This window comes from Glycine max, unplaced genomic scaffold (genome assembly GCF_000004515.6).
Source record: "Glycine max cultivar Williams 82 unplaced genomic scaffold, Glycine_max_v4.0 scaffold_22, whole genome shotgun sequence".
NCBI classification, from domain to species: domain Eukaryota; kingdom Viridiplantae; phylum Streptophyta; class Magnoliopsida; order Fabales; family Fabaceae; genus Glycine; species Glycine max.
Window position 1 is genome coordinate 131,706 of NW_024464702.1, and position 11,681 is coordinate 143,386.

Here is an 11,681-nt window from a genome sequence, read left to right on the forward strand (position 1 = left end):
TATTAGAGAATCTCATGCCAGAAGCATATCTTTTATTACATTAGAAAGCACAACTATACAAGAGAAACAGAGAAAATCCTAGCTAATGAACACCATAATAAGCCTTACCGTCACAAGCACATAAACAAGAATGTTTAAAGGTATTTACATGGCCTCGCATGTAAGCCTTACCGTCACAAGCACATAAACACATTACTCCATTAATGCATCACACGGTACTCTATTTGAAAATGGATCTTTTACTCTGTGCCTGCAAGGACTGTTGACCCTTGCACCTGATAGTTCATTGCATCAAATAGACAAAATATATCATAAGATATAAGTCTCAAAGTTCATAAATGGACAGAGCCACACGGTCAAAATAAGCAAACTAACCATTAGTGCAGAAACAAATATTCCAATAAATTACTATGTGTAGTGGAGCTTTCCAATTTTTGTACCTAACACTCGATTTTCTTGTTAACCAAGGCCAAAAAGACCACCTAAATGAGACTTGTCAACCACTTGACAACCTAACCAAACATGCTTAGAATATAATTTTGCTCTTAGGAACTTACAATGTTATTACCTCGGTGAAATTTAGTTGCAATTGGCAATCCTAGTTACGTAATGGATATTCAAGTCTAACTTCTTAAGCTCTAAGATTACCTTCAAAAGTGATATGAAGATTTAAGTTTAAATTAGTCTAACCCATTCATTTTGGACACTACACTTTCCGTTTAGTGAAATTTAGCTGTACGTGTTGGCTTTTTATGAACTCCTATTCTATTGTCTCTGACCTCACATTTTCCCTTTGTACCTAAAGCAGTCTCAACTTACATTAACCTTATATTACTATTGGGACTGATCACTGATTCTCTGTTCTAAATAGATGAAAAGAATATTCTGCAAAGAGAGCTGAGAGCAGCACCGATAATTATATTTAAACTCATGTCATCTCGTTGCCTTGAAGAATGCACCCCAGATATGCACTTGGAACAAATAGTTGCCAAAATGCTGAGGATTGTGATATGCTGGAACAAAAAGAAACTCACCTTGAGGGAAAGAAAGCAAGTGACTTGCCACAAAAACCTTTAAGCAATATAATTTACTTTACTTGTGATATGCTGGAACAAACAGAACATTGAATACAAACCAACAATAGCAGGGGAAGATATAATTTACTTTACTTGTTTGGTGAACAATATATAAAATTTGGTCAGGTGAGACAGCAATATAAATACTAAGTACCAACTAATACAATATCTATGCCTTTTTATATAGCTTTGCATTAAAAAGTAATAGAAAATAATATGTATATATACTAGGAGTATATTTTATTATTATTATTAAATCATAAATTATGATAAATATTAATTTTTTAATTTTAATAATAGATATTTTTAATAGGAAATAATAAATATTTAAAAGCTATATAAAAAGGGATTTTTAATGAATTGACAACTTAAAAAGAAGTGTAGGTTAAATTTATATATGCATTGATTTATCCTCCTCCATGATGTAAATGAAGTTCAATGAAACAATGCAACTATTTGTAATACTATTAATTAACAAATAATATTAAAATAAAAAATAAATATTTTTTATCAAAAAGTTACTTTGGGGTAGATTTAGAGGGGTAGGGTAGGCTTTCCAACTTTATAATATCACACATGTACATCTATTAAAGCTGGAATGCATGGGCCATCCCAACCGTTTCAATGTTGGAATGCAAAGATGATGAAGCTTCACTTTAAAATTTTACTCGGGACCAACATTTTATATTTTGATGCATAAATTCACCCTTATAAAAGTATTCACTCTTGAACAAGAGAATATTAGGAACTACTCACTCTCTTTCATGATAAGCTACATAACTTCTCCTATCTCAAGTATGTCACACTAATTTATTTTTAAGTTTTTTATTTCTCCCTATTGTTTAAATTTAGTCTATCTCAATTTAAATTTGAATTTTGAATTTTAAAATTTGATACATTATATCAATTTGATAGACATACAGATCATATGTATTTGTTTAAATAATTTGTTGACAATGTGGTCATAGCTAAAAAATTGCAGAGCGAAAAACATCTAACTAAATGCTTAGGTGTAACATAAATTGGAAAATCAAAATATGGATACTTACTAGGTATAGTTCAAAATCAGCAGCTGGCCCAATGTTCAGAGCCTCAGCTTTTGCCAGGTCATACTATTTAACACTTGTCAAGAACTCATTGATGCTCTCTCTTGTTTGAACAGAGGCAGCAATGTCAACCAAATAATCATAAACCTGCTAGATATACAGAACATTCATCTACCAATAAAACTTACAAATATTCCCATTTATTAGAAAAATCAAATCTAACCTTGTATTCAGACTGCGCTACTTTGGAAATAACTCTTGTTGGATCCTTTGAAGCTCCTTTAGCTCGTAAGAAATCAAGGACCTCAAAATTTGTGAGTGCACTAGCATTGCCCTCTAAGCTGTGACAAAGCTATTAAACATCAATCATATCCCAATATAAAAGAGAAAGGTTCAATTGAAATTAGTGTATTAATTTTGAAAACAAAGAAAAATGGTAGAAACAAACATTTTCATCTATAAGACACCAGAGTGAGAGAAAAGGCAGTTACAAAACAAGAGTGTCTCCTTTGCTTCTACAATAAAGCCAGCCCAGTACACAAACAGACAATTACAGAATGAAATTCCCAGTTTTCACAAAATATAACAAATCACACTGCTAATACAGCTTAAACACACATAATTGGGTTGGGGTGGACATCAAAAGCAAAAAAAATTGAGTTGGGTGTGTTTTCCCCTACAAAGAAAAATAGCAATGTTAAAAAATTAGAACAATACATTTAATTTGAGCAACCAAACAAGAATAAAATAGTGAAGACAAAAACTAGTTGTGAAGCTTGTGGCGGTTTGAATTGTGGGTCCAAAGAATCTTCTGGTTTAGCCTTGGAAAAACTGGAATCAACAATAGGCTTTGCATTGTTAGGCTGAGTTAATCCAGCCACTGCCTTCATTCATGTGATTATCAATGTTTACTCCTACTGCACTCACTTCCTAACCTTCTGGTTTGTGATTCTTGACATCAAGAAAAATTAAATGCTTGATTACAATCAGCATCCCTATAATTTAAGTGTGAAATAACTACTATCTTCCATTCATTTCCATAAATTATCATGAAATTCATCTCTCTCTATTCCTTTTAATACATGTTAAAATCAAAAGATAAAGACTAAACCAGCCTATAAGATTTAAAAGCTTAATTCACTAGAAATTACCCTTACCTTTCGTTAAGTTATCATGTATTAGTCATGAGAGTGAACACTAAATAAAAACGATTGCAATATAAATATATACATGAAGAGTTGGGTTATTAAAAAAAAGTACCTCCATTGAGCCATAAGAGAACGAGTTTTTGTTCTGGTTTGTGAGTGGCCTCGAAAAACCAATAGAACAGTGTTGTTCCTTGAGTTTCATTGGCAGTGATATAACCACCATATTGTTGAACTTCACCAAAGGCTGCGCAGGTAATCCATGCACTCTATCAGCTTCTTCCTCTGCCAGTATCTCCTGGCTAAGGTAACTAGCTACTGAAGGCTTTGCCACACCTAACGCTTCTATGGTCAAACAAACAAAAAGCAGAAGATGAAGATTAAGAAAAACTGAACACAAAGCCATAACTGATATATATCTCCGGTGTAGGTGTGTTTGTGTAGGTGTGCGATATATATCCACGCATTGAATTGGCTAACGGCCAAACCAAATACGCCAAATACAGTGATTCAAAAAGCATTCAAATGCCTAAGCTGCGCCGCATTTCAGTAAGTTGCAGATGTGATCATTACAATGCAGCAGCATTAATATAGAGTTGCATGCTAAAAGAATCAAAATGAAAATCTGGTATATATTGGCTTAGAAATATTTCTAGCCTTGTAGGAGAATTTGTAGAAGATAGGAATGAGAAAACCCTAAGGTTTATACTGTAATTAATAACACAAGAGTCTCAAGATAGAGAATGAAGCTTCATTGTAAGAACTGTGGAAAGCACCTGTAGCAGATGATGAGAGTCATGAGCAAAATGACGGCGACAGCAACGAAGTCTATTTCGTTGAAGCCTTTGGGAAGAGACGGCACCGTAAGGCGCCATTTGGTGGAGGAGATTCCGATTGTGGTGCCTAGGTACGTCGTCAAGCCTCTGGCGACGGTGACATTGGAAAGCACAGACCAAAGGTGACGTGGAGGTAGCTGAAGGCGCCGTCGGCAACAGGCATGTCGACGACAAACTCAGTGTAGCAGAAAGCGGAGAGGAGGGTGCAGAAGCCGGTAGTGGCAATTAAAATAAGAGTAAACACCAAATTCAAATTAAATACTAATAGTATCTTAAAATTTCATTAATTTATCTACACTATCCATCCATTTGTAAGTAAAAATCTTTTTTATTTTACCTACAATTTAGCTGTAGGGATAAGTTTTTATAAGGTTTTACCTACACTACATAGTTATAGGTAATTTTTTTTTATATTTTTCCAAGATTTACCTATACTAAAAACTGTAAGTATAAGTCGTTGAATTTAACCTACATTAAACAATGGTAGGTAATAAAGTATTTTTAAAGTTTACCTACACTAATTCATGTTTGTAGGTAAAGGTGTTTGTAGGTATAAGGCATTTTTCTTGTAGTGCCTATGGTGGTTCAAGGAATGTGTGCAACACTTTTTTCACTAAATATTTATTATTTATATTGAAATTCGGGTGAGACACTATAGATAAGTGTTTGTTTGAGTATGTATTACATTGTTTCAAACATGGATCAATAATTTTTAACCAAATTTAGGCCATTATTTGGAACCTATGGTTGTGTTTAGGGTCTTATTGGAAAACTGTATTTATTAAAAAAGACAAATATACTTTAAGCATAACATGCTACCAAGTTGACTCATCTTCCAAAAGTAAAGAACACAGTATAAGAAGATTTTTTATTCTTCTACCAAATTAAAAATTTATTTCTTATGTTATCAAAAATTACATTTCCTTCCTTTTTTTTCCTTCCAAGCGTTTACCTTAAACTCAAAAAATTAAAGTAGGATATTTTTCTTAATTATTATATTTATTATCCTTTAGGCACAAAATATAAAGTGATGTCTCTTTTATTGAATTTGTACCTATTTGGGTAAAATTTGTAGCTTTCACCTTGACATGGCAGAGGTTTGAGCAATTAAAGAATCCTAGGAAAAAGAGTGTGCCACATACTAGTAATTCAATGATTAACACTGAAGATCTTTTAACCATATACATATACTTTACTAATTAATAGTCTCAATTGTGATTTTGTTACTATCTGACTTTTCTAGGTATATTTATTAGCCGATTTACTCCAATAAATAGTCGGAAAATTGAAATCCAAGTTGTCGATCACCTCGGAAAAATTGAAGCAAAAGGCGTCTTTTCTTTTTGTTTTTCTTCTCTTGAATAAATGTGATGAGGACATGACCAAGAGCAAGGGCAAGGATCCACTTGAAGGACTTGGAGGACCTATGACAAGGCTAGAGCAAGGAAAGCCAAGGAAGCTCTTCAACAAGTGCTGTCCATACTGTTTGAATACAAGCCCAAGTTTCAAGGAGAAAAGTCCAAGGTTGTGAGTTGTATCATGGCCCAAATGGAGGAGGACTAAATGACACCACTTTGTCTCAATTTTTAGAGTGTTTAGTTTGTCTAAATAATGGCCCAATCCTTGTAAAGTTGGCTGACCAAAAATATGTTTTGGGTTAATCAATTAAAAGGGCTTTAGTTAGGTTTAGTTCAAGTTGTAATAAGGGCCCAATTGGCAACCTAGGCATCAGCCTTTTGGGAGACCAAATGGTGGCTGACTTGTTGGCTGTTGGGGGTGACTTTTGGTTGCCACAATTTCAGTTACACTCAGCCATTAAGTTTTTTTTAATTCCCTAGGTTAATGGCATTAAGTTATTTTAATTCTAGGTTAGTGGGTCATTACTAAAATCTGCTGTAAAGCTTCTATATAAGCTGAACCATTTTATCAATAAAGACAAGTTGAGTTTTATTCAGAAAATTAGAGTTTATCTCTTTTATCTTAGTGAGAGTGATTCTCCTAAATTCTTAAGTGATTCAAGAACACCCTGGCTGTATCAAAGGACTTTCACAACCTTTGTGTGTTGCCCTCGCTGGAAAGAGTGATTCTTTCCTTCCTATCATCTCCACCCTTGTTCTTTCAAACCACAATTCCAGAAAATCCACCTCTGCCCAAAATTATCTCGTGACCATAACTCCCATTTTACACACTCAAATTAAGTGATTCTTGAGCCTAAATTGAATTTCAAAACGAGACCTTTCACCTCGTTTTGGAATCACCTCATTTGGAGCCCTGTAGCTTCCGTTATTGCCATTTCTATATTTCTGTCCAGCCACCACTTAACCTACGTTTTACCATCCCATTCATCCATTTTATGCCAGAAACCACCTTATTAAGACCCACGAAATTAACCACCTTATTTTCCATCCTTTCCTTAATCAATTTCCGCATTTTCCATCAAGGTTTAATCCTAGACGATCCTAAGTCAGCCCTTGTGCCATGAGGGTTCATATCAAAATGGTTGGAAGACAAGTTGAGAAACAAAAAAAGGCTCAGTAAGCAAAACATAGGATTGAAACAATTTTCTCTTCAAAATCAATCCAATCCAATTGATGTGTGAATCTCATAAATGTTGATTAAAATGAAACTGTGTTTAAGTCTGTCTGGAAGAGCAGCTCTCTGAAAAAAGTCTTGTCTTTTTCATGGAAACTTTTACATGACCGTTTGGCAACTAAAAAAAACCATGATTATGAAGGGCCAAGACATTTATAGTAGCCAAGATGAGGTTACTACTTCACCTTCCTCTAGTGAAAGTGAAGAAGCAAAAGGGGAAGAATCTAGTGAGGAAATTGACTCCCAAGAAGAAAGGAACCTTTTAATGGTCAAAAGGCTTCTAGGAGGCCGATCTTGTGACTTGGTAAATTGGATTGATGCTATTAAACATCACTTGTAATGTTGCTCTATTTTTTTTCTTCATCCCTGTTTTTGTGTGCTTTCGCATTCCTTTATAGTCGCATACAACTATTCAAAAAAATTTCCCCATTTCTATTTATAAGCGAATGAACATAGGAATGATATTGAATCATATTTCTGAGTTCGACCTAAGTTAATCCCGTGCTGCGGAATTTCCAAGTTTTACTTACTTTTGAACGATTCGAAAGTCATTTTCAATTATTTTTTTATCGACATCAATCGAGACTATTTTTGATCGGATGTCAGTTGGGGCAATTTTTTGGCAAACGCCGACTTGGACTTTCTTGGACGACATAGGCTGGTGATATTTTTTTGCTTGACATCGGTTAAAAAGTAGCACCTACTAATGTTGATGAGAAAAAGCTTGGCCTACGTCAGTTGAACAAACCCTCAGCTGCCATCAACAAAAAACAAACTTAGCTGATGTCAACATAAAAATAACAATGACTAACATTGACCGAAAACCTAGCCTATTTGAACAAAAAAATATCCATAAAATGGCTTTGGCAAAAACCCTTGCTTGATGTCGACCAAAAAACCAAGCATATGTCAGCTAAAAAATGGCCTTGGCATCGACCAAAAATAGCCTTGACCATTGTCGACCGAAAAACATCATCAACTGATAAGTTCTATCCTATTTTATTGTGTACTTTTTTACTCTTAATGTTTATTGTGCCCAGTCCAACCATTTGAATGATGTGAGAATAGACTGTGATTGGAAAGTCATGATTTTATTTGGAATTGAAATTGGATGGTTGATGTGTTATGACCTAGGATTTGTTTTAATATATTAATTTTATAAGAGGCTTGCTTTATATGTATCAAGATTTTATGATTTATCTTTCTAAGGATATGTGGTAAGTTGTAAAATTCAGAATATTTTTTCCAAGAAATTGGGGACAAGAAGAAATGATGTCTCCTTAACCATGAACTATGAAATTGGGATAGAACACCTCTTTTATTATATGAGATTGATGTTTTGGGTATTTCATGAGTCATAATGGTTTAAATAATATAAATTTTCTCAAACTCTATTTGAATCATATTTAATGAAAAATATAACTTTTTTATTTTTAGAGATTGTTTAATCTAGTCGATAAAAAATCAAGTTTTAATTTCAAATCAATCAAATGAAATTTTGTTCATTTAAATAGTGGATAAATTGAAAGTTCTAGGCATTGAGACAAGTTGTTGTGGTAACGATACTCTACATAGATTTTTAACTATTTGTATAGGTACACTTGCCTAGTGGTCAACTCCAACTTGTTCAAACTCATTCAAACCCATGAACCAAACCCATAGACCCATGGATGTGACATGTCTTTAAAATTACTATTGTTGTTTATATGTTTACATATTTTTTATATTTAAAAGTTCAAATACTGGTGATAACACATTCACTAACTTGTTCAGACTTCAAAGTCTTTCATGAGTTACTAAGTTCCCATTCTCTCTCTCACTCTCTACACTTTGCATCAGATTAAGGTTTCCAATTCTTTCTATTTCCCTCCACACATTGACTATAGGACATCCCCTCCATAACGTATTTCGATTTCTTCGAATGTCATTGTTGACTTATTGAGATTAAGTACTTAATTGTTAAGCAATATCACCATAACACTTTCATGATGCGCCAGCTAAGTGACTAGCTTCAAGGTGATTTTTCATAATTTGTAGTTTGTGCTTATTTAAAACCTCAGTTTTAAAAAGTTTAAAACAAATTTAGATGTTCAGAACCAATTCACTTAATCAAAATCAACTTGTTTGTGACCAAGATGTTTAGGGTTAGGTTTCATAAAAAAGTAACATGAATCCAACCTACCTTCTAAAGGAGGAAGCTACAGGATTGAGCCAGATATATAGGTACAAATTCAATAAAAGGGACAACATTTTTTTTTGTGTGTGTGCGTATGTGAAGGGTAAAAAAATTTGGCCAAATCTATGTTATCTTTTTTAGTTTTAAGTAAAGGTTTCATAGATAAAAAATTGAAGGTAAAGAAATTTTGAATTCCATCATAACTAATGTTTTATTTGGTATAGATAAAAGATCTTCTTATACTATTTACTATTTAATTTTGGATGATGAGTCGATTTGGTAGTAGGTTTCATAAATTAGAAATTGAAGTAAAGGTTTTAAGAGTGATTTGATTTAGGCTTAGCCCTCCAAATGTCAAAAACAGTCAACCAAAGTCAAAGTAAGGAGTTGTAAGTCGACCAATTTATGACAATTTTGTAAAAAGATACAAGTTTAGTCAAAACCTTATAAATTAGAGTTTTGAACACCAAATTAACTAATTAATTAGTGTAGGCCTAATATAATTAATTTAAATAGACAAAGACCTAATATAATTAATGTTTCTAATTATTAATTAGTTAACTAGAATTTAATTAACCTTAATTGTCTTAATTACAGCTAACTAATAATAGATTACTCCCTCCGTCTCGAAACAAGCTAAACAGGTATTTTATTTTCAAGATCCTTGTGATGAAAGATGGTTAGTGGTTCTACATGGAAAAACAATTAACGTTAATTTAGCCTAAAAAGATTAAATTTGTACTTCTGAGTTCGAGGATAGTGGGAAGCGTTTTGAAACTTTGAAAAAGGGGAACGAGAGGTCAACATTGTGTTAAGCATAGAGGTGGGTCTATGTCTTCGGTGGTGCATACAGGATATTTGGAAGGGAGGCAGATTCATGAAGGTGTACCATGGGTGAGGCACTTCTTGTGTCTATTGCCCATCCAATTATTAATATATTTGATCTTTTTTCTAAAAGCATTGAGGTGAGACACAACAAGGTTCTAGGATTCAAAAAACTCATCTTTAATTGATTTAGGTGAGTTTTAACTATTAGAAATTGTAATTTAGTTTATAAATATAGATTGGTGATTTCACAAATCCCATGAAATTATATTTTAAAATTTCTAATAGACACGTTATCACTTAACTAACGATAGGAATCTAGAATAATTTTTTAATATATCAGGAAACTAGAGGTCATCATTAATTCATTTATTGATTTTTTTTTGTTCACCATTAATATTTTAAGAATATAAGTAAAAAAAGTTGATTAATGTTACATTAAAAAGCTAAAATGACAATTATTTTGATTTTTTTTTCTCTTACATTACAATTATAATAGAATGGGAAGGAGTAGAATATAATGAAAGATAGAAGATTAAAGTCTCTTGCAAGATGAATAATGAAACTTTAATTAATCCAAATGAAACAAATTTGGACCCAAAATCCTAATGGGCCAATGGGGCTCGGCCCAAAACCCCAAGATGTAGGGTTACAATACAAGAAATGTAAACACTCTCCCTTGGTCTTCATTCATGCACGGCCACTTCTAGAGTTTTAGGAGAGATAAGAGAGCTTTTATCTCTTGCGTGGTGTTCTCTCTCTAACTTCATGGTCATCCTAGGTCACGTTCTCACCTTTACAACTCAAATCTTGTCCCTTGGACATCAAATTCAAGGAGGAAGCTCTAGCAGACAAGGGTTTTTCATCAATCCATTTTGTTTTGCATTTTCTTGAACTCTAGAAGACTTCAAATCTCTCAAGGTATTGAGAGGTTCTATTTTCTTTAATGTCTATTTTGGTTTGGGAGGTTATCCTCCATGAGTATGGGCTCTTAGATTTGGTTTGGGGGGATTAGATTGAATTTTAAAATGAAATCCAAAATCTGATTTTATTCAAAACAGATGGGTTTATTAAATTTTAATATGTTCGACTTTTGGTTTATTTGATTTTCAGTTTTTTGCTTGATTTATTCTTAAAGTTATATTATAAAATCAGTTTATGAACATTCCTAAGAAAACCGATAAAGTAAAGACATCAAATGTACAATTAAGTCTATTAACTAGTAAAGTACGTTTTTGTTGACAAATCTACAGTGTTAAACATTCATAGATTAATATGTATAGTACATTCTTTTGCCAATGATTCTTTAATGGACATTCTCTCCTACTTAATTTTTTCAGTTTAATGTAAAAGTTTATTTAGAAGGAAAATTAATTTTGAGTTGCATAAAAAATTCCTTGTTGCTTTTGGTAGGGATAAAAGATCTTCATATATTGTGCTATTTACTTTTGAATGATGAGTAGATATGGTTGCACATTATACATAAATTAGGTTAGTCCTTTTTAATGAATTTAATTACTTATATCGATATCTATATTATATTTATTAGGTTAGAGATATGTAGACACAAAATAACATAACACCATGACATAAACTTTTGCAGTTTCCAATTGAAATAACATAACACCAGAGAGAGTATTAATCTTTGATGTATATATATATATATATATATATATATATATATATATATACATCAAAGATTAATACTCTCTCTGGTCTCATATATACGCAAAAATAATTACTTCCCATAAATTAAGAAAGTTAGTTGAAATCATTTAATTTTGCTAATCTCAAGTAGAAAGTAAGGTTATTCTTAAAATGTCCTCCATTCAAACCTGATACTTTGTACACTATATTCCATCCAATATCTACATATATTGTTAGGGATGAGTCGAGCCTAATGGTTAGTGTTTTATATGCATACCTTGGAAAATTGCACTTTTCTTAATTTGGTTTTTGTTCTTTCTTGCAATATCATCACACTC

At 32.6% G+C, this 11,681-nt stretch overlaps 1 pseudogene; it reads right to left on the bottom strand.

Moving 5' to 3' along the window:
• Positions 1 to 239: 239 nt before the first annotated feature.
• Positions 240 to 2,578, bottom strand: LOC106797879 (uncharacterized; annotated as a pseudogene).
• Positions 2,579 to 11,681: the final 9,103 nt, after the last annotated feature.